Source organism: Macaca nemestrina, chromosome 2 (assembly GCF_043159975.1).
Source record: "Macaca nemestrina isolate mMacNem1 chromosome 2, mMacNem.hap1, whole genome shotgun sequence".
Classification (NCBI taxonomy): Eukaryota; Metazoa; Chordata; class Mammalia; order Primates; family Cercopithecidae; genus Macaca; species Macaca nemestrina.
In genome coordinates this window covers 59,628,035-59,652,945 of record NC_092126.1, presented here as the reverse complement: position 1 = coordinate 59,652,945, position 24,911 = coordinate 59,628,035, and the positions used below count along the sequence as shown (strand labels likewise).

At 36.2% G+C, this 24,911-nt stretch overlaps 1 protein-coding gene across 24 annotated transcripts in view; it reads right to left on the bottom strand.

Moving 5' to 3' along the window:
• LOC105488569 (leucine, glutamate and lysine rich 1) overlaps window positions 1-24,911 on the bottom strand; it is a 232,139-nt gene that overhangs the window by 172,701 nt on the left and 34,527 nt on the right. For 2 of the 24 annotated variants that reach the window (XM_071091147.1, XM_071091146.1), the window contains exon 2: window positions 11,901-11,987. The exons of the other annotated variants lie outside the window; for them this stretch is intronic. The gene's annotated coding sequence lies outside the window, so the exon portion shown is untranslated. The remainder of the gene's footprint in view (window positions 1-11,900; window positions 11,988-24,911) is intronic. 24 annotated transcript variants of the gene reach the window in all.

The following is a 24,911-nucleotide window of genomic DNA, read 5'->3' as shown; positions in this document are numbered from 1 at the left end:
GTTTGATTGGTCTCTCCTGAGCAATTACCAGAGAACTTGCACCAATATGTACATCAGAATGTATAAATTAATCATTAAAATATTTTTCAATAGAGTGTTCAGAATTCAAAGCATCATTCGGTTGGCCACACAAAACATCTACATAACAGTTCATAATATTTATGAACACATTTCTAAATATGAAGTAACATACCCTAAAAAAACAATTCTACTTTTTACTAATGTAAAATTTGTAGCTCTTGTGCACCCCACACTCTGCCTACCAGGCTCCAAGCCTAGGCTTTACAGTCACACTCACTGCCTCACTTCACACCTGCACTGTGCACCTCAAAGGCCCACCAAGAAGGCAGAGAGGTGACAAGAAAATCTCCAAAAGCAAATTTAAAAAATTGGGAGGAGCAACTGTTACACCAGAGACTCAGATATTAACATAAAAATACGGACAAATAAAAAATCATTAAAAAGCAAGAAAATGTGACACTCGCAAAAGAAAATAATTCTCCAGGAGCAGATCCCAATCAAAAAGAAATTTACAAAATCCCTAAAAGAATTCGAAATATATTGATATTAAAGAAGCTCCACAAGCTATAAGAGAATATTGAAAAACAGACATATAACATAAAACAGCAGATAGGACACAGAGCTAATGTGCTGCTCCCACATGGATGGACAAAACAGCATGTGGAGACTCACACCATGATCTTTTGCTCCAAGAACTACTACTGCAAGAACATACCAGGAAGACAGAAAGAATTCACAGATCCTTTGAAGGAAGCAGCACGTTGCTACAAACTCTGCACAACAGGTGAAAAACTGAGTTGCCAAAGTGTGAAGGGGAGAAAACCTACTTCCAAACACACATCCCCACTTGGGAATCTGAAAATCCAGGTCATGGGAGGTTTTAACCTTACCTAGAGATGAAATGGACTTAGGGAGTCCCACAAAACATAAAAGCAGAAGTAGCAGCGGTAAGTGCCTTGTACATACTCCCAGTCTCCTGCTTGAGCCCAGTGAAGCCATCCCTGACTATATCTGACAGGGAACCTTGAGGAAGGCAGCCAGCAGAATTGGAGTGGGGGTCACAGGGCAAAGGAAGCTCCCAACTGAAATTGGTAGTGGTTTTGACTGGGTACAAATTTTCTTGACCAGAGTCCAGGAGTCAAAGGGGAGTTGCTATGGATACCAGCAAGTGCAGGAGAGCCCAGGAGGTGCCACTGATGGAGTAGGCATATGGGGAGGGGCAAGGTCTGAAAGCCCTGCAGGGGACAGCTCCACTTTTGGCTGCTTTCATAGGCTGGGATTAAGCATCTGCAGACTTTTCAAGTGCACAGTGCAAGCTGTCAGATCTAAAATTCTGGGGTCTGGAGGAGAGTGGTCCTCTTCTCACAGCTCCACTAGAGAGTGCCCCAGTGGGGTCTCAGTGTTGGGGCTTCACCCCACATTTCCCTTCCTCACTGTCCTAGGAGAGGGTCTCCATGAGGACCCAGCCCCTGCAACAAACTTATGCCTAGACATCCAGGTGTTTCCATACATCCTCTGAAATCTAGGCAGAGGTTCCCAAACCTCAATTCTTGACCTCTGTGCACCTGCAGACTCAACATCATGTGGAAGCTTCCAAGGCTTGGGGCTTACACTCTCTGAAGCCACAACCTGAGCTGTACCTTGGCCCCTTTTAGCCATGGCTAGAGTGTCTAGGACACAGGACACCAAGTACCTAGGATGCACACAGCAGAGAACCCCTGAGCCTGGCACACAAAACCATTTTTTCCTCACAGGCCTCCAGGCCTGTGATGGAAGGAGCTACTACAAAAGTCTCTGACATCCCCTGGAGACATTTTTCCCATTGTCTTGATGATTAACATTTGGCTCCTCATTACTTATACAAATTTATGTAGCTGGCTTGAATTTCTCCTCAGAAAAGGGGCTTTTCTTTTCTATCATAGAGTCAGGCTGCAAATTTTCTGAACTTTTATGCTGATTCATGAAAACTGAATGCTTTTAACAGCACCCAAGTAAGCTCTCGAATGCTTTACTGCTTAGAAATTTCTTCCACCAGATACTCTAAATCATCTCCCTCAAGTTCAAAGTTCTACAAATTTCTAGGGCAGGGGCAAAATGCCACCAATCTCTTTGCTAACACATAGCAAAAATAACTTTTACTCCAGTTCTCAACAAGTTCCTCATCTCCATCTGAGACCACCTCAGCCTGGATTTCATTGTCCATATCATTATCAGCATTTTGGTCAAAGCCATTCAACAAGTCTTTAGGAAGTTCCAAACTTTCCCACATTTTCCTGTCTTCTTCTGAGCCCTCCTAATGCTCCAACCTCAGCCTGTTACCCAGTTCCAAAGTTGCTTCCACATTTTCAGGTATCTTTATAGCAGTCACCCACTCTACTGGTACCAATTTACTGTATTAGTCCATTTTCATGCAGCTGATAAAGACATACCCGAGACTTTGTAATTTATAAAATAAAAAAATTTTAAAAAGAGCTTTAATGGACTATTTAATCATGGCAAAAGGCACATCTTACATGGCAGCAGATAAGAGAGAATGAGAGCCAAGTGAAAAAGCGTTTCCCCTTACAAAACCATCAGATCTCATGAGACTTATTCAGTACCATGAGAACAAGTATGGGGGAAGCTGCCCCCATGATTCAATTATTTCCCACTGAGTCCCTCCCACTACAAGTGGGAATTATGGGAGCTGCAATTCAAGATGAGATTGGGTGAGGACACAGTCAAGCCATATAACATGTTATCAAGAGAGAAAATCAACATAGAAACAACAGACTTAAACTATATCTTAGAACAAATAAGCTTAACAGATATTTACAGAATATTCTGCCCAACAACTGCAGAATATATATTCTTTTCTTCAGCACATGGAACATTCTCCAAGATAGACCATATGACAGGTCACAAAACAAGTCTCAATACATTTAAGAAAATCAAAATTATACTAAGTATCCTCTCAGGCTACAGTGGAATAAAACTGGAAATTAACTTGAAAAGGAATGCCTTAAACTGTACAAATACATGGTCGTTAAGTAATCTACTCTTGAAAGATCTTTGGGTCAACAATGAAATCAAGATGGAAATTTAAAAATTCTTTGAGCTGAATGATAATAATGACACAACTTATCAAAACCTCTGGGATACAGCAAAAACAGTGTTAAGAGGAAAGTTCATAGCATTAAATGCCTATATCAAAAAATCTGAAAGAAGATAAATAAACAATCTAAGGTCACACCTCAAGGAACTAGAGAAACAGGAACAAACCAAACCCAAACGCAGCAGAAGAGAAGAAATAACAAAGATCAGAGCAAAAATAAATGAAATTGAAGCAAAAAAAAAAAAGAAAAAAGATGAATGAGGCCAGGCGGTGCCACACCTGTAATCCCAGCACTTTGGGAGGCTGAGGGGGGCAGATCAAAGGTCAGGAGTTCAAGACTAGCCTGACCAACATGGTGAAACCCTGTCTCTACTAAAAACACAAAAATTAGCCAGGCATGGTGGTGCGCACCTGGAATCCCAGCTACTCAGGAGGCTAAGGCAAGAGAATCACTTGAACCCAGGAGGTGGAGGTTTAAGTGAGCCGAGATCGAGATCGTGCTACTGTATTCCACTCTGGGCAACAGAGTGAGACATTGTCTCTAAAAAAAATAAAAATAAAAACAAAGGAAACAAAAAGATGTTTTTTAAAAAGATAAAATTGATAAGCCATTAGTGAGATTAAGTAAGAAAAGAAGCGAGAAGATTCAAATAAACCCAATTAGAAATGAAATGGGACCTATTACAACCAATACAACTGAAATACAAAATATTATTCAAGACTACTATGAACACTTTTACACACACAATCCAGAAAATCTACAGGAAATGGATACATTTCTGGAAATAGACAACCCTCCCAAATTAAATCAGGAAGAAACAGAAACTCTGAACAGACCAATAACAAGCAGTGAGACTGAAACAGTAGTAAAAAAGTTGCCAACAATAAAAAAGTCCAGGACTATATGGGTTCACAGCTGAATTCTCTAAGACATTCAAAGAACTGATACTAATCTTACTGAGACTATTCCAAAAGATAAAGAAGGACTCCTCTCTACATCATGCTATGAAACAAGTATCTCCCTAATTCCAAAACCAGGAATAACATAACAAAAAAGTAAAAGAAAAACTATAGACTAATATCCCTGATGAACATAGATGCTAAATACTAACAAAAATACTATTTAATAGCTAATCAAATCCTACAGCATATCAAAGAGATAATACACCACGATCAATTGGGTTTCATATCAGAGATACAGGGATGGTTTAACATATACAAGTCAATACATGTGATAAATCACATAAATATATACATTTTTAAATCATGATCATCTCAATAGGTGCAGAAAACACATTTGACAAAATCCAGCATCCTTCTATGACTAAAATCTTCAGCAAAATTGACATAGAAGGGACATACCTTAAGGTAATGAGAACTATCTATGACAAGCCAACAGCCAACATTATACTGAATGGGGAAAAGCTGAAAACATCATCCTTGAGAACTGCAACAAAGCAAGGATGATCACTTCCATCACTTCTATTCAACATAGTACTGGAAGTCCTAGCCATTGCCGTCAGACAAGAGAAAAAAATAAAGGGCATCCAAATTGGTAAAGGGGAAGTCAAACTGTTGCTGTGTGCTGATGATATGACCGTAAACCTAGAAAACCCTAAAGACTCATCCAAAAAGCTCCCGGATCTGATAAATGAGTTCAGTAAAGTTTCAGCACACAAAATCAATGTAAACAAATCAGTAGCACTGCTATATACCAACAATGACTAAGCTGAGAATCAAATAAAGAACTATATCCCTTTTACAACAGCTGCAAAAGAATGTAATAGTTAGGAATATACTTAACCAAGGAGGCAAAAGATTGCTACAAGGAAAACTACAAAACACTGCTGAAAAAAGTCACATTAACACAAATGGAAACACACCCCATGCTCATGGATGGGTAGAATCAATATTGTGAAAATGACCATATTGCCAAAAGCAATCCACAGATTCAAAGCAATTTCCATCAATATACCATCATCATCCTTCACAGAACTAGAAAAAACAATCTTAAAATTCTTATGGAACCAAAAAAGACCTACATAGCCAAAACAACTCTAGGAGAAAAAAAAAAAATGTGAAGACTTCACATTACCCAACTTCAAACTATACTACAAGGCTATGGTTTCCAAAACAGCGTGGTACTGGTATAAAAACAGGCATGTAGACCAATGGAACAGAATAGAGAACCCAGAAATAAAGCCAAATACTTACAGCCACCTGATTTTCAACAACAAAAAACAAAAACAAAGTAGGGAAAGGACACCCTATTCAACAAATGGTGCCAGGATAACTGGCAAGCCACATGTAGTATAAAACTGGATCCTCATTTCTTACCATATACAAAAATCAACTCAATATGGATCAAATACTTAAATCTAACACCTGAAAGAATAAAAATTCTAGAAGGTAACATTGGAACTCTTCTAGATGTTGGTGTAGTCATTAAGTCCATGACCAAGAACCCAAAAGTGAATGCAACCAAAAACCAAGATAAATCAATGGGACTTCATTAAACTAAAAAGCTTCTGCACAGCAAAAGAAACAATCCACAGAGTAAACAGACCACCCACAAAATGGGAGAAAATATTCATAAACTATGCATCTGACAAAGGACTAATATCCAGAATCTAAAGAAATTCAAACAAATCAGCATTAAGAAAACAACCCCATCAAAAAGTGAGCTAAGGACATGAACAGACAGTTCTCAAAATAAGATATACAAATGGCCAAAAAACATTAAAAAACGCTCAACGTCACCAATTATCAGGGAAACACAAATCAAAATCACAATGTGATATCATATTACTTCTGCTAGAATGGCCATAATTAAAGAATCAAAAAATAATAGAAATTGGTGTGGATGTAGTGAAAAGGGATCACTTTTACACTGATGGTGAGAATGAGAATGTAAACATGGAAAACAGTGTGGAGATTCCTTAAAAAACTAAAAATAGAACTATCATTTGATCCAGAAATCCCACTACTGACTTCCCAGAGGAAAAGAACTCATTATATGAAAAAGACATTTGTGCATGCATGTTTATCACAGCACAATTCACAATTGCAAAAATATGGAACCAGCCTAAATACCCATCAACCAATGAGTGGATAAAGGAAATGCAGTATAGATACATCAGGGAATATCACTCAGCCCTAAAAAGGAATAAAATAATGGCATTTATAGCATCCTGGATGTGGCTGGAGACCATTATTCCAAATGAGGTAATTCAGAAATGGAAAACCAAATATTGTATGTTCTCACTTATAAGTGGGAGTTAAGCTATGATGATACAAAGGCATAAGAATAATATAATGAACTTCAGGAACTTGGGGGGAAGGGTGGGAGGGATGTGAGGGATAAAAGATGACACACTGGGTACAGTGTATACTGCTCAGGTGATGAATACACCAAAATCTCAAAATCTCAGAAATTACTGCTAAATAACTTATCCACGTGACAAAAGACTATTTGTGCTCCAAAAACAATTGAAAAAAAAGTTTTTTAAAACATCATATATAACAAGCCAAGGGAAAATGTCTGAACACATGTTAAAAATTATAACTTTATTTTATAAGGAGGACTACTAGTTTATTAAAAAGCCTCCCCCAAATAAAAATGGTCAGAGGTAGTATATGAAAAATCAAACTGCAAATGACTGCTAAGCATATGAAACAAATACGATCATTTAGCAATAACATAATTCTAATGAAAAAGATATCCTTTTTTTCAAAAAAGAGAATACTGAAAGACAATACCAAGAAATTAGAAAAACAATTTGAGATATAAATTACAATTTTACCAAAGAGAAAAATATTGTAAAAAAGGACCAAACAGAAATTCTGGAACTGAAGAATTCATTGAATGAAATGCAAAATATATTTGAAAGCTTAAACAATAGAGTAGATCAAGTAGAAGAGAAGGCAACAGAAAACAAATGGATTAGAAAACCTATTTAACAAAATAACAGACGAACACTTCCCAAGCCTAGCAAGAGATTTAGACTTCCAGATACAGGAGGCTCAAAGATCTCCAAATAGATAAATTCAAAAAGGTCTTCACCATACGACATTATAGTTAAACTGTCAAAGTCAAAGACTAAGAGAATATTCTAAAAATAGCAAGAGAAAAGTCTCTAATCACTTAAAGGAATCCCCATCACACTAATAGCAGATTTCTCAGCAGAAACTTTATGGGCCAGGAAAGAATGGGATGATATTCTAAAAGTGCTGAAAGAAAAAATCTTCTAACTAATATAGTAACAATACTGTATCCAGTAGTGTTATCTTTCATAAATGTAGGAGAAATAAAGTCTTTTCCAGACATGCAAAAGCTGAGGGAATTCATCGCCACTAGACTGGTCCTACAAGAAATGCTTAAGGGAGTCCTACACCCAGAATTAAAAGAACAATAAATACCACCATGAAAACACACACAAAATATAAAGATCATTGGTAGAGCAAACACACAAACAAATAAGAGATACAAACTCAAAGATTACTACAGAATATCACCAAACTCCATTGATAAACAAAAAGGGAGAAAGAGGGGAACAAAGGATATACAAACCAACCAGAAAGCAATGACAGGAACATGCCTTCACATATCAATAATAACTTTGATTACAGAGTAAATGTTCCCTTTAAAAAATATAGACTAGCTTAATGGATTAAAAAACATGACCCAATTATATGCTGCTTACCAGAAAATCATCTCACCTGTAAAGACATACAGAATGAAAAGAAAGTGATGGAAAAAGATATTCCATGCAAAGGGAAACCAAAAGTGAACAGGAGTAGCTATACTCATATCAGATAAAACAGACTTTAAGTCAAAAACAGTAAAAAAGATACAAAAAAGGTCATTATATAATGATAAAGGGATCAATTCATCAACAGTATATAACAATTCTAAACCAACACCAGAGTAACCAGGTATATAAAGCAAATTTTAGATTGAAAAGGTGAGATCGACTCCAATATGTCAATTGCTGAGGACTTCAACACCCTACTTTCAGCATGAGACAGAAAATTAACAAAAAAACATTATATTTAAACTGTACATTAAACTAAAGGGACCTAACAGACATATACAGAACATTTCCTCCAACAGCTACAGAATACACATTCTTTTCACCAGCACATAGAATATTCTCCAGGATAGACTATATTTTAGAACACAAAATAATTCTTAATAAATTTTGAAAACTCAAAATTATATCAAGTATCATCTCAAACCACAATAAAACTAAAAATCAATAACAAGGGGAACTTTGGAAACTACAAATACATGGAAATTAAACAACATGCTCCTGAACAACTTTGTGTCAAAGAAAAAAATAAGGAGGAAATAAAAAACTTCCTTGAAACAACAAAAATTGAAATACAACATTCCAAAAACCTATGGAATTTAGCAAAAGCAGTGCTAAGAGGGAATCTTTTAGCAGTAAACACCTATATCAAACAGTAGACAGATTTCAAATAGATAATCTAGCTATACACTTGAAGGAACTAGAAAAGCAAGAGCAAACCAAATCTAAAATAAGCAGAAAGAAAGAAATAATAAAGATTGAAGCAGAACTCAACAAAACAGAGGCTACAAAAATAAAATAAAATAAAAAGGATCAATAAAATGATAACTTTTTTTTGATAAGATAAACAAAATTGACAAACCACTTGCTAGACTAACCCAAAACAGAGTGTGAGAAAACTTAAATAAATAAAATCAGATACAAAAAAGAAGACATTACAACTGATACCACAGAAATACAAAAGACTATTATAAACAACTATAAACACCAACAAACTAGAACACCTAGAGGGAATGAAAAAATTTCTGGACACATACAACCTCCCAAAATTAAATCAGGAAGAAACGGAAAATCTGAACAGACCAATAATGAGCAATGAGACTATATCTGTAAAAAAAAGTCTCCCAACAAAGTCAAGTCCAGGACCAGATGGTTTCACTGCTGAACTATACCTAACTTTCAAGGAAGAACTAATACCAATTCTCTCAAACTATATTCTCAAAAATTGAAGAGGAGAGGAGGGAATTCTCCCTGACTCATTCTGTGAGACCAACATTACCCTGATAAGAAAACAACCAGACAAGGACACAACTAAAAAAGAAAATTACGAGCCAATATCCCTGATGAACATAAATGCAAAAATTCTCAACAAAATAGTAGCAAACCAAATCCAACAACACATCAAAAAAATACATCGTAATCAAATGGAATTTATCCCAGGGATGCAAGGATGGTTCAACATACACAAATCAATAAATGTGATATATCACATCAAAAGAATGAAGGACATAAAAGATATGATTATCTCAATTAATGCAGAAAAAGTATTTGGTAAAGTTCAATGTCCCTTCATGATAAAAACTCAACCAACTAGGCATAGAAGGAACATATCTCAATAAAGGTCACATATGACAAACTCACAGCTAACATCATTCGAAATGGGGAAGAGCTGAAAGCCTTTCCCCTAAGAACTGGAACAAGACAAGGATACACACTTTTATTACTCCTACTCAACTCAGTACTGCAAGTCCTAGCCAGAGCATCAGGCAAGAGAAAGGAATAAAAGGCATTCAAATTGGGAAAAAAGTCAAATTGTCCTCTTTGCTGATGACTATAATCTTATATCCAGAAAAACCTAAAGACTTTACCAAAAAAAAACTCCGAGATCTGATAAAAATAGTAAAATTGCAGGACATAAATTGACATATGAAAATCAGTAATGTTTCTATATATCAATAATGGATTAGCTGAAAAAGAAATCAAGAAGCCAATTCCCTTTACAATAGCTCCAAAAAAATACCTGGAAGTAAATTTAACCAAGAAGGTAAAAAATCTTTACAAGGTAAACAAAACACTGATGAAATAAAGAAGACAAAAACAAATGAAAAGACATTGTATGTTCATGAATCAGAAAAATTAATATCATTAAAATGACCATAGCAATGACCAAAGCAATCTACAGATTCAATGCAGTGCCTTTCAAATACCAATGTCATTTTTCACAGAGATAGAAAAAAAATCTTAAAATTTGCATGGAACCAAAAGAGTCCAAAAAGCCAAAGCAATCCTGAGCAAAAAGAACAAAGCTGGAAGCATTGCACCATCTGACTTCAAAATATATTACAAGGCTACAGTAATTAAAACAACATGCAATTGGCATAAAAAACAAGACACATAGACCAAGAGAACAGCATAGAAAATCCAGAAATAAACTGACATATTTTCAGCCAGAGGATTTTCAACAAAGGCACCAAGAACACACACTGGGGAAAGAACACCCTCTTCAGTAAATGGTACTGGGAAAATTGGATATCCATATCCAGCAGAATGAAATTGGACACCTCTCTCATCATATATAGAAATCAACTCAGAATGGACTAAAGACTTAAATGTAAGACCCCAAACTATAAAACTACTATTAGAAAACATAGGTAAAATACTTCAAGACATTGGTCTAGGCAGAGACTTTATGGCTAAGACCTCAAAAGCACAGATAACAAAACAGAAATAGACAAATGGGACTATATTAAACCAAGAAGCCTCTGCACAGCAAAGGAAACAATCAACAGAATGAAGAGACAACCTGCTGAATGGGAGAAAATGCCTGCAATCCATTTGTCTGACAAGGGAGTAATATCCACAATATACAAGAAACTTAAAAAAAAAAAAAAAAAAAAAAAAAAAAAAAAAACCTTAGTGTAAGAAACCAAATAATTCCATTAAAAAGTGGGCAAAGGAAATGCAAAGGCATTTTTCTAAAGAAGACATACAAATACATAACAGGTATATGAAAAAAATGTTCATCACTACTAATCACCAGGGAAATACCAATCAAAACTACAATGAGATATCATCTTACCCCAGTTAGAACAGCTACTTTATTAAAAAGAGAAAATAATAACAGATGCTGGTGAGGATGCAGAGAAAAGGGAACTCTTATACATTGTTGATAAGAATGTAAATTAGTACAGCCACCTTAGAAAACAGCATGGAGATTTCTCAAAACACTAAAAACAGTACTGCCATACAATCTAGCAATCCCACTACAGGGTATTTATCCAAAGGAAAAGAAATCAGTATATCAAAGGGATACTTGTATTTGAATGTTTATTGGAGAATTATTCATAATAGCAAAGATATGGAATCAACCTAAGTGTCCATCAATGGAAGAATGGATAAAGAAAATGTGTGATATACATACACAATGAAATACTATTCAGACATAAAAAAGAATGAAATCATGCCATTTGCAGCAACATAGATGGAACTAGAGGTCATTATGTTAAGTGAAATAAACCAGGAACAGAAGTTAAACGCTGCATGTTCTCACTTACATGCAGAAGGTAGCAAAAAAAGTTGATCTAATGGAAGTAGAGAGAAAATTGATAAATACCAGAGGCTGATAAGGGTGTATGGTGGGAGGGGGAATGAAAAGAGGCTGGTAAATGAGTACAAACATACATTTAGATAGAAGGTATAAGTCTCAATGTTTGATAGCAGAGTTAGGTGACTCTAGTTAATAACAATGTATTATATATTTAAAGTAGCCAGAAGAGAGAATTTGAAATATTCTCAACTTAGAAATTATAAATTTATAGAAATTATAAAAACTCAAGGTGACAGATAAGACAAATACTGCGGCTTGATCATTACACATTCTATGCATCTCTTCTCCCTTCTTCCCTGCTTCCTTGTCACACTCTACCCCCAATTTGTTCAAGGAAAGTATTAATAATTTTTCATTTTCCCTTTACCTGTTTCTTTGCTTCCCTTTATGAGCTCGGGCACAGGCATTCCACAGGGTGCCTGCTCTCTGGCAGCAGGTAAGATATATTCCTCATCTTCTGAGGGCAGACAATGACAAAGCCCGGGAGTAATCATACATAGGAGACAAAACTCAATACAGAAAAATTCACGTCCATTAATAGAAAAATGGAATATACATTCTAGGAAATTATTATGATTCATCTTTTAAATTATATTTGAATAAATCACTTTCCAACCATCTGAAACCACAAAGATGCAAAGGAAGAAATACCTTTCACAGCTCTCTAAGCATTTATCTGAGTACAAATATTAGAGAATTCAGTGTAAGGTTGCCTGCTGAGAACAGAAACTGAAATGCCAGGAGGCATATTAAAAACCAGTATAAATGATGCAATTCATGGCAGACAGCCATCTATAGGCGTACATGCATTATTGTTAATGGAAAACAGAGGTATCAGCAAGAGCTACACTGTTTCCATTTCTCCTTTCTTGACATGGAAATCATTTATAATATACAACAACACATAAGCTTAGTACCTTCCAGTAGGTATATAAATATTCCTATGTTATGTATAGTAGTAAAATAAAAATGAAATATGGTATGAAAATCTTGGCTTCATGACTTATCTCACATATCTCAATCATTCAGCATATTATTTAATACCTACAATGCACCTACCATTATGCAAGGTCCTATGGGTAATACAAGGGCAGATAAAGATATAGTTTCTGTTCTGAAAGATAGTGACATATTTAAAAGCTGAGACTTAAGAACACACAAAATACAAAATAAGACAGTATATAGCTATTTGCTGCACGTTTAAAAATGTAAGTGCTATCCAATATCAAAAAGAGATTATTGTGGACTGGAGTAACTGGAGGTAACAATATAAAAAAGAAGAATCTTGAGGTATAAAAATAATTTAACCCCAAAGAGAAAAATCAAATGGGTAGTTTATTTTGGCCAGGGGAGATAAACATGTACAAAATACTGAAAAGGGAATGGCCTCAGACAGTTTCATACTATTGGCAAAAACCTGAGTTACTTTTGCACCAACCTAATAACTCAAATCTGTATCAAAATTGTAGACTTTTTTGACATATAGAAATGACTTATTTTCTTAAAATTAATCATAAGTTCTAGGACAGTTCCAGTTTGAGTTTATTGTTCGAGAATAATTACTGATAGCACCTCCTTTTACTGAAAAAGTTTCCAATTTAGACTACAAATTTTACGGTTGGCTTACTTATAATAAGCTATATCAGCAGAGAATTATACTACTTGACATCCTTTCATCTAATAATGGTTCTTTTGTTATGAACATTATTGGCAAGGCCATTTGCCAAGATACATCCTTTATTCTGACTTTTACAAAGTATTTCATTTTCTAAATTACCGGGGATACAGCAAATATTGACCCAAATGTTGATGTATCTCTTTAAATTAAGTCCAGAGGCTGCTCTCTTAGGAGATTTCATTTTCAGAATCCAAATGAAACCTGTAACTCAGAACCCTTCTTAAGGAAATATCCTCTTCAAACCTCAATCAACACTATCATCAAGAAGCACTTGTTGGGCATTTACTATATGAAGGACAGTATGCAGAGTGCATAGAGTTGGGTGTGGGGAAGGGGAATACAAAAAATATAAAATACAGTCTCTATTTTCCAGTAGTTTATAATCTACTGGTTGCTGTCCATCCATCCATCTACCTACTCATCCATCTATCCATCCACCCATCCACCTACCCATCCATCCATCCACCCAGCCATCCAGCCATCTGCCCACTGGTTTACAATCCTAAAACATCATATCACTAGGTACCAAATAAGTTATGTAAGCACTATATGCACCTATCAGGGATTGCATCTGGCTACATATAATAGAAACCAGACTATAGTATATTAATGACATAGTGGTTAATTATTTTCACATAGTAAGAAGTCTGGAGAGAGGCATTTCAGGGTGGGCACAAGGACACCAAGATATCATCAAAAACTAAGAATCCTTCTGTCTTTCTTAAAATGCCATGCTCATTCTCACAGTAACCTCACCATTGCAAGAAGACCAATCTGCCTCCAGCCTGTCCTCTGCATTATGGGGAGGAAGAGGAAGAAGAAAGAAAGAAAGGAAAGAGGTGGTGCAAAATTTTCCAGAATCCCCCAGCAGATTTTCATTCACATCTCACTGAACAGAACCTTCACAGAAAGTCATTCTTAATTTCAAGGTAGGTTTGGAAAGTAAGTATCTGGCCTTTCCAGCGTCTATAGAGAAAGTTCAGCTCTTCTGCCTATAACAATCAGACAAAGGAGAATTCCTCAAACATAGCAATCATACGTTTTTCATATCTGCTCATAAATGAATTAATTCAACAAATATTTTCAGAGCATTACTATGTGCCAGACACTGTTAGGTACTAGAAACAGATAAAGCCAAGAATTAGACTGGTTTTTATGGAACTTAGCCAGGAATGCAAACATTAAACAAATAATTGTATTTAAGGAGCATTATAAAAGGGAAAACAAAGGATGTTCATGGGAACCCCATTAGAGGTCGGCAAATGCCTTCCTGATGATCTGGCATCTCAGCTAAACCCTGAAAAAAGAGGTATATAATCTCTTAGCAGAAAGAGGTAGCAAAAAGAGGTAGATAATCTCTTAGAAAACAGGGGAAAAAAGTCTAAGGTGACTGAAACAAAGAGAGTGAAGTTGGAGGGATAACCAAGGGTGAGAGGTCACCCAGACTCTCAGACCATAGAGAAGATTTTGAGCCTTATTCTAAAGAAAACTTGAACCTATGACAGATAAAGTGTTAAAGTGCAATGATCCAATATGCATTCTGACACAACCATCAGGTTGCAGAATAAAGAATGAATTGAAAATGGGCAACAGGGAGATGATAGAGAGATGACTGCAGATGTTCAAACAAAGAATGGACTAGCATGGTGGTTGAATGAATTGATAAACGCATGGACAGATTCAAGAAATATTTAAGAGGAAGGTCATATGGGAAGAATCAAAGATAATGCCCAGGATGGATGATAATCATAATTACATTATATAAGCAATTCATATGTTTTATTAAATCCATATAAGATACAAATCTCACACACCCCCATTTAGTACTCAGAGTAACTCTGTGACAAAGGTAGTATTAGTATTCCCATTTTACAGACTAGAAAACTGAGGCAAAGGGCATTTAAGTAATTTGCCCAAGTCCAAGCTACTAATAACTGATGGAGCCAGGATTCCAATCCAGGCAATCTGATTGCAAAACCCAGCCTCAACACTACCTTAATGCTGCAGAGTGATGATGGGAGTAACATATGCTAAAGTTAGGAACACAAGAGTATCCGGTAGAACATAAGAAGAAGGAGGATAAGCAGTTCACTTTGGGACACATTAAAGCTTGTGATACAGCCAGGTGAAGATGTTAAAAAAAGAGCTGAAGAGATTAGTATGGGGCTCACAAGAAAACTTAGAAGTGGAAGTGGTGATTCAGAAGCCTACATCAAGAGAGGGTAACTAAATCCTCAGGGCTGAATAAAAGCAACTGGAAATTGAAGAGAGAATGTAGAATACAAATGGAAGAGAGCTGTGGACAGGTCCCTGGAAGTCTCCAGTATTTACACAGCAGGAAGAAGTGGAGAGGCCAAAAAAGGACAATAAAAAGCAACAGGTATCATGAAAGGCCACACAAAAAATGAGAATATGATATGAAAGTAAAATAAGAGAGTGTTCTAGATACAAGGACTAAAATACTGTGTCAAATGCTATTAAGAAGTCAAGAAAGACAAATAACTAGCATACTTTTTGGATTTAGTAACATGGAAATAAATGATTATCTGAATTAGAATTTTTTTGGAAATGTTGATGAATGAAGCCAAATTACAGTGAACTGAGGGATGTATGGATGTGACAAAATGAAAGCAGTAAGTCCAGGTAATTTATTCAGTAAGAACGGCATGGAAAGGGGAAGCTAAGAAAGTACCTGGAAGATGCCTCAGTTTAAGTGAAGATTTCGTTTGTTTATTTGGAGTCCTGAGGAAATACTGTTGGAAAAGAAGGAGTTTATAGAGAAAGAAAAGATGGAAATACCATAAAAAGAGGAAATAATAAGGAAGAAAAGATGGAAATACCATAAAAAGAGGAAATAATAAGCACTGCCAGATTCCTGGCAACCAGGGTACTTGTATGAAGAGTGTGGTTAATTGGAGTCATCTACATTAGCAGTTTTCCCAGCTGATATGATGGAAGGATAATGTAAATGGGACTTGAAGATACTGTCAAAAGATGACTGACATAACAAACATAGCATCTAAGCTGGATAAGAAAGAAAGTGATAACAGAAAAAGAAAGAGAGAAGGTAGAGAAGGTAGACTTCAAGATGCAATGAAACTGATCAAGTTGGACAATGAGAAGTACACAAAGAATGGGATGTCTAAATTAGTGACTTCAAATGTGGAGCCACTTTGGTTGATTAAAATGATTTTCCATCTCACTACATCTTCACTTTAGTTTAAAATGTGGCAAATAATACATGAAGATTTCTTGTTGAGTTCTTCACAATGTTTCTAGGGACAGCTTCCCTAACAGTTCTGCCAACTCAACCAACCCTGTCTCTTGCTAACACTGCATGGCTTTTTGTACAACTGGGTTTCTTCAGTCCAAGAAGACAAGGCTCAAGATCTGGTGTGCCTTGTCCCTTTAAAATAGGTACCTCCAATGACAGTCTCTTCACCCTACCATAATTTACCATAGCTGTATTTGTTTGGTTTCTTCAACTAACCTGAATAGTGATACCATATAAAAGAGAAAGATAAAGAACTTGACCAGCTGTGTGAGCATCATTATTTAATCTCTTTGTGTTTGCTTAGCCATCTGCAAAATGGATATAAGAGGTGAGGATCATACCTTAGTCAATGAGTTAATTCATTTTTCTCCTATTTGAAAGCTGTTTCCAGTTATAAATATGTAAATAATATATAAAGAATCTAAGAAAAATTCAAATTGTCCACTTTTGTGAAGACGCATTAATTCAAACCTGCAACAAATAAAATTTAACCTATTTTTAAGCTAAAATAACATGATCTGACTTGTTTGTTCAGGCGTTATGGTAAGTGAGGCAGTAAGGAGATGGGTGGAGGAATGAGGGTCAAGAGAAAAGCTAACTGAAAGACAAGCCAGAGGTGCACTCTTTAAAATAATTTCCTGCCTCATTAATGAAGAGCAGCATTGAGTCCAGCATTATACGGGGTGGCCACCTATTGCCTATTAGGACTGGCTTCAGATACATAGCTAGTAGAAGTTCTCACCAGAGCCTAATTACTCTCCTGAATTAGCTCCCTTAGACTTCCTCGGGATTTCTTCCAGTGTTAAGTCAGGCTTGCTTAAATAAGCAAACAAAAAACCCACTTCCCCAACCCTTGCCCTATTCCTACTCCTACAAAAAGGCTATGAGTATGAAAATCCCTGGAGCTCAGGTAAAAGGATTTGCTGGAAAGCCAAACTTACCTTTTGACCCTTGAGGTCGACATATTCAAATTCTTGGTTTTTGTCCAACTTCTCCCTCCATTTCCCTCCTATGTTGTTAATTTTATTATGCCCTTTTAAATCAATGAATATCCTTTTTGCAAAGAAAGGGGATGTAATAAATAAAAGCAATGATTGAGTTCTACAGTTATGCTTTCCATAAAATCTCTACTCCACTGAGTGGAACTCCACTGACTGTGAACTTAACCAAAGCTGGGCTAGGCTTTGGTTAAAACACCAATTAAACTGGAATTAATTGTGGGAGAGCTGAGATCAAGATATTTCCTAGACTCAATAACTTCCTTTGTGAAATCAGTAAATATTTAGATATCCAAGTTAGGTATGAAAGTGACAATATTTATAGGGAGAAACAGTATGCTATTAACCTTAGTTAACAAACATAGAAAAAGGAAAAAGGAAGGTGAGGAAAGTGAAAGGTAACTGAATTCCTACCAAGTAATGAGTAATGTGTGTATCATCCCTGTGAAGTAGCTCTTTCTGCATCCATTTTACAGATGATGAAACCAAAGCACAGAAAGATTAAGGGGCAAAGTCATAAGATTAGGTATTAGCAGAGCCTATACTTTTTATATCATATCATACACTGCATCTCTTCGAATTCATTCTTACAATTCCCACTATTTTATGCCAATAAAAATTATATTTCATTTGTTACAATAATAAGTAACCAATTTTAAGCAAGGGAAATTCAAAGTGGAAAGACGATTAGAAAAAATAATAAGTGGTTGGGCCTGAAACTCTCCCCTGCTGATTAAAAAGCTTTGGGAGAAAAAGAATGCCTTAAAAAGACAAAGCAGAAAAAAAATGTACCTTATTTTGGTAACCATGTTGCTACAGCAACATCATAATTATACACGAAGGGCTTTCAAAGTTATACTGGTAATAAAAGATACACACATATACATAGGTCTACAATATTGTTAAATAAATATCAATCTCCATAACCTTGCCAGATTTAGTAACAAGGAAACTCAGGTAAACATTATTTATACTGATCATAAAAACACCTGTCAACTTCTATTTACTGTTTGCACATGTTCATGGAGAGAAGAAATAAAAGAAAATAGTATGTTCTATACCTAAGGACTTTGGTGTAGAGCACAATCTAGTGTTGGTGTGGGAGAAAAATGAAAAGATAATAAAAAGATTAGCTATATCTTAGGTCTACATGTTATAAATAAACTTGTTTAGGTTCCTCAAAGTTCAAGTAATGCATAGTACAAACATCAATGTAATAAATTCATATCTACACATCTAGACAAAAAAAAAGTGATATGAACTTCTAGATTTAAATTATTTTTTAATGGCCCTGTGTCTCCTGGAGCCATTTTTCAATGGCCTGAAAATGAATGTGTTTCCACAATGGTACTCAACGTTTTTTTTCCCTGCCATTCCCATGTTCCTATGCCCAAGCACACTTCTATCAGGAACAGTCCTCATTTTACTGTAGACTGAATTCTTAACACGTCCCAAAATGGGCAAATCAGAATCTCAAGAGCGATGTGAGGGATTGAAAAGGCCCCAGAGATCGACAATAGTTCCCTAGGAAGTAGGCCCCACCCCATAAGAACTACAGTTCTGCATCAGTTCTTTGTTCTATAAAATCTTGATTATTCAAAATTAAGTTGTCCCAATCATTTTCAGCATAAATGCCCCTTACGCTACTTCCATAAACACCAAAAAGTGCTGCAAAAGTACAAAAAGCAGAAGCCTGGATGACACATGTATAAAAAATGAGACCTTTTACAAAGGGAGTTGTTGATGTATCTATTTTCTCAAGATACTACTTTTCTTCCTCTCAATGAATGAAATTAAGCATACACGTGATACTCTGGAGAAAAATCTAATGGCCCAGTGAGGCAGGCCCTGATAGTGTCTGTTTCCTTTTCTTCCTTACAACAGTACCTGTTATTGTTTCAGGGAGCAACAAGCCAACACCCTGCAGTTAATGCCCCAGACTCTTCTGCAGTCATGACCAATGGCACATAGGATGAAGCTTTCTGTAAAAGTTTTTGATCTCCTAATATAAGCATTTCCCCTGACTGCTTCCCCCTTCATATTCCTGCCTAGAAATTAAACATAGTATCTGGTGATGCAGAAACCATCATGAAATCATAAGACCAGTATGAGGCTAAAAGCCTACTTACTGAGGAAGACAGAATGAGAGAGAGAAAGGGATTGAGTTCCTGGTGACATCACTAAGCTACCCATACCCCTTCTTCTTCCTTCAAGAAATAAACCTTTGTCCATTTAAGCCACTTACCATAGATTGTATTCCTAACTGATCCAGCCAGTCTAGGTTGGAGGTAGGTAGGTTTAGCAGGGAAGGAAAATGACTAACAAAAGCTGCCTTGTTTGCCCCCATCACTCTCTATGCCCGCCAGGTACACTTATTTCCTCCAATTCTCACCATTTGTAAATTCAGACACACTCTCTGCATTAATCTGGTCTCAAACTGTAGACTCAATCTGGCTCTCTGGACCTTTGGTACCTACCTTATGTAGCCCCATCCTTGGGCTGACTGCTCTAAACTGACTTATCTGGTTCACCTAACATGAGATAATTGCCAACTATGATCAACCAAACTCTTAAGTGTTGTCCCTCATAAACAAGCCTACATTACTGTGGATTAACTCTCCATATGACAGTCTCAATTTGGCATGAGCGGAGGAGAAACTGAAGAGGAAATGTTTAATAGCCACTTAGAAATGCATTTTATTGTGTAACTACTGACTTCTGTAATCTACTGACATTTGTGAGAATTTAACCAATTACCTTTTTTAGAAATATTCTAAGTTACTCAAAACAATATTTAATTTGACTTAAAAAACCAACCCAAGATTTCCACCAAAATGGAGTAGTCCCATTGTTCCCAGATCCTCCTTCTTACAACTAAAACACCCTGAACAGAACACAAGCAGCATAGAAAGACTCTGAAAAGTGGAAAGAAGGCAGATGGCCTAGGGACCTTGGGACTTGATAAATACCAAGGCAATAAAATCTCTGACTTTCCTCATTGACTTTCACATATCCCAGACAAGGTGCTGTCGAAGTCTCCAACCCAGAACCATCAACATCCATAGACAAAAAAGAGCTCCAAGAAAAATTTAATCCATCTAGCTGAGTAGGGGAAGGGTAACTGAATGACAGAAAGCATTCTTAGCAGTACTTGCCCTACTCCAGCCAAACACCAACAGTACAGATCAGTGGTTGCTAAGTGTTAATGGAGAAGGAGGATGCATAGGTAGAACACAGAGTATTTTTAGGATAGTGAAACTATTCTGTATGAATGAAACTATTCTGTATTCTACAAGGGTGGGTAATGTCTTTATACATTTGCCAAACCCTTTAGAATGTATAACACCAAGAGTAAAACCTAATGTAAACTATGGATTTGGGGTGATGATGATGTATCAATATAGCTTTATCAACTATAACAAATGTATCATTGTGGTGTGAAGAGGAGGTTGTGTGAGTGTGGGGACTGCGTTATATGAAAACTTTCTGATCCACTCAAATTTGCTGTGAACTTAAAACTGCTCTAAAAAATAAAGTTTATTAATTTGTTAAAAAGTCAGTATAAAACATCTGTGAAGTGTAAAGATACAAACTATAATTTTTTAAATCCAGTGTTAGAAAAATTTAAGGTCAAGAAGGATATTCTATATTAGCAAAACATATAAAATCTAAAAAGATAGGTTTTATATACTCCCATGAACTTAATTTTGACATAAACAGAAACTGACAAATCCATATTCATTTTGAAGGACTTCAATATTCCCTTGCGGTTTTTCAAATGGAATTGACAAAACTAAGTAAAAATATATGTAATTTGAATACTGCAATTAACCAGTATAATTTAATGGATCTATTAGAAAGTTATATCCATAAAAAGAAGACTATGTCCCCTTTAGAGTAACTACAGAATATTTCCAAAACTTACTGTTTACTAAACTCTTAATACATTCTCCCAAATAGGTTATATTCTCTGTCAACCTGGAATAAAAATAGACACAGATAAAAGGATAGCCAAAACACAACCTATCCATTTAGAAATTTTAAAACATTCCTCCAAGTACTTCTTGGATTAAAAAGGAAATAAAAACTAAACTTCATCTTATTTAGAAGTAAATGAAAATAAAATACTATCATCAAAAAGTTTGTTGTTGCCTTTGTTGTGACAAGAAAACTTAATAGCTTTAAATTTATTTACTAGAAAAAGAGACTGAAAATAAATTCACCAAAGACTTCAACCCAAGTGAGTATAAAGAAAACTAAACAGAATATGGCCAAATAGGAACAGCTCCAGTCTCCAGCTCCCAGCGCGAGCAACACAGAACACAGGTGATTTCTGCATTATCAACTGAGGAACGCAGCTCATCACCAGCAACGGATCAAAGCTGGACAGAGAATGACTTTGACGAGATGAGAGAAGAAGGCTTCAGTCCATCAAACTTCTCAGAGCTAAAGGAGGAATTATGTACCCAGTGCAAAGAAACTAAAAACCTTGAAAAAAGAGTGGAAGAATTGATAACCAGAATAATTAATGCAGAGAAGGCCATAAATGAACGGACAGAGATGAAAACCATGACACGAGAAATAAGTGACAAATGCACAAGCTTCAGTAACCGACTCGATCAACTGGAAGAAAGAATATCAGCGATTGAGGATCAAATGAATGAAATGAAGCGAGAAGAGAAATCTAAAGAAAAAAGAAGAAAAAGAAATGAACAAAGCCTGCAAGAAGTATGGGATTATGTAAAAAGACCAAATCTACGTCTGATTGGGGTGCCTGAAAGTGAGGGGGGAAATGGAACCAAGTTGGAAAACACTCTTCAGGATATCATCCAGGAGAACTTCCCCAACCTAGTAGGGCAGGCCAATATTCAAATTCAGGAAATACAGAGAACACCACAAAGATACTCCTCGAGAAGAGCAACTCCAAGACACATAATTGCCAGATTCACCAAAGTTGATATGAAGGAAAAAATCTAAAGGGCAGCCAGAGAGAAATGTCGGGTTACCCACAAAGGGAAGCCCATCAGATAAACAGCAGATCTCTCGGCAGAAACTCTACAAGCCAGAAGAGAGTGGGGGCCAATATTCAACATTCTTAAAGAAAAGAATTTTCAACTCAGAATTTCATATCCAGCCAAACTAAGTTTCATAAGTGAAGAAGAAATAAAATCCTTTACAGATAAGCAAATGCTTAGAGATTTTGTCACCACTAGGCCTGCCTTACAAGAGACCCTGAAGGAAGCACTAAACATGGAAAGGAACAACCGGTACCAGCCATTGCAAAAACATGCCAAAATGTAAAGACCATCGAGGCTAGGAAGAAACTGCATCAACTAACGAGCAAAGTAACCAGTTAATATCATAATGGCAGGATCAAGTGCACACATAACAATATTAACCTTAAATGTAAATGGACTAAATGCTCCAATTAAAAGACACAGACTGGCAAACTGGATAAAGAGTCAAGAACCATCAGTCTGCTGTATTCAGGAGACCCATCTCACATGCAGAGACATACATAGGCTCAAAATAAAGGGATGGAGGAAGATCTACCAAGCAAATGGAGAACAAAAAAAAGCAGGGGTTGCAATACTAGTCTCTGATAAAACAGACTTTAAACCATCAAAGATCAAAAGAGACAAAGAAGGCCATTACATAATGGTAAAGGGATCAATTCAACAGGAAGAGTTAACTATCCTAAATATATATGCACCCAATACAGGAGCACCCACATTCATAAAGCAAGTCCTTAGAGACTTACAAAGAGACTTAGACCCCCATACAATAATAATGGGAGACTTCAACACCCCACTGTCAACATTAGACAGATCAACGAGACAGAAAGTTAACAAGGATATCCAGGAATTGAACTCACCTCTGCAGCAAGCAGACCTAATAGACATCTACAGAACTCTCCACCCCAAATAAACAGAATATACATTATTCTCAGCACCACATCACACTCATTCCAAAACTGACCACATAATTGGAAGTAAAGCACTCCTCAGCAAATGCACAAGAACAGAAATTATAACAAACAGTCTCTCAGACCACAGTGCAATCAAACTAGAACTCAGGACTAAGAAACTCAATCAAAACCACTCAACTACATGGAAACTGAATAACTTGCTCCTGAATGACTACTGGGTACACAACGAAATGAAGGCAGAAATAAAGATGTTCTTTGAAACCAATGAGAACAAAGATACAACATACCAGAATCTCTGGGACACATTTAAAGCAGTGTGCAGAGGGAAATTTATAGCACTAAATGCCCACAAGAGAAAGCTGAAAAGTTCTAAAATTGACACTCTAAATCACAATTAAAAGAACTAGAGAAGCAAGAGCAAACACATTCAAAAGCTAGCAGAAGGCAAGAAATAACTAAGATCAGAGCAGAACTGAAGGAGATAGAGACACAAAAAAACCTCCAAAAAATCAATGAATCCAGGAGTTGGTTTTTTGAAAAGATCAACAAAATTGACAGACCGCTAGCAAGACTAATAAAGAAGAAAAGAGAGAAGAATCAAATAGACGCAATAAAAAATGATAAAGGGGATATCACCACTGACCCCACAGAAATACAAACTACCATCAGAGAATACTATAAACCCCTCTACGCAAATAAACTAGAAAATCTAGAAGAAATGGATAATTTCCTGGACACTTACACTCTCCCAAGACTAAACCAGGAAGAAGCTGAATCCCTGAATAGACCAATAGCAGGCTCTGAAATTGAGGCAATAATTAATAGCCTACCAACCAAAAAAAGTCCAGGACCAGATGGATTCACAGCTGAATTCTACCAGAGGTACAAGGAGGAGCTGGTACTATTCCTTCTGAAACTATTCCAATCAAGAGAAAAAGAGGGAATCCTCCCTAACTCATTTTATGAGGCCAACATCATCCTGATACCAAAGCCTGGCAGAGACACAACAAAAAAAGAGAATTTTAGACCAATATCCCTGATGAACATCGATGCAAAAATCCTCAATAAAATACTGGCAAACCGGATCCAGCAGCACATCAAAAAGCTTATCCACCATGATCAAGTGGGCTTCATCCCTGGGATGCAAGGCTGGTTCAACATATGCAAATCAATAAACGTAATCCAGCATATAAACAGAACCAAAGACAAAAACCACATGATTATCTCAATAGATGCAGAAAAGGCTTTTGACAAAATTCAACAGCCCTTCATGCTAAAAACTCTCAATAAATTCGGTATTGATGGAACGTATCTCAAGATCATAAGAGATATTTATGACAAACCCATAGCCAATATCATACTGAATGGGCAAAAACTGGAAAAATTCCCTTTGAAAACTGGCACAAGACAGGGATGCCCTCTCTCACCACTCCTATACAACATAGTGTTGGAAGTTCTGGCTAGGGCAATTAGGCAAGAGAAAGAAATCAAGGGTATTC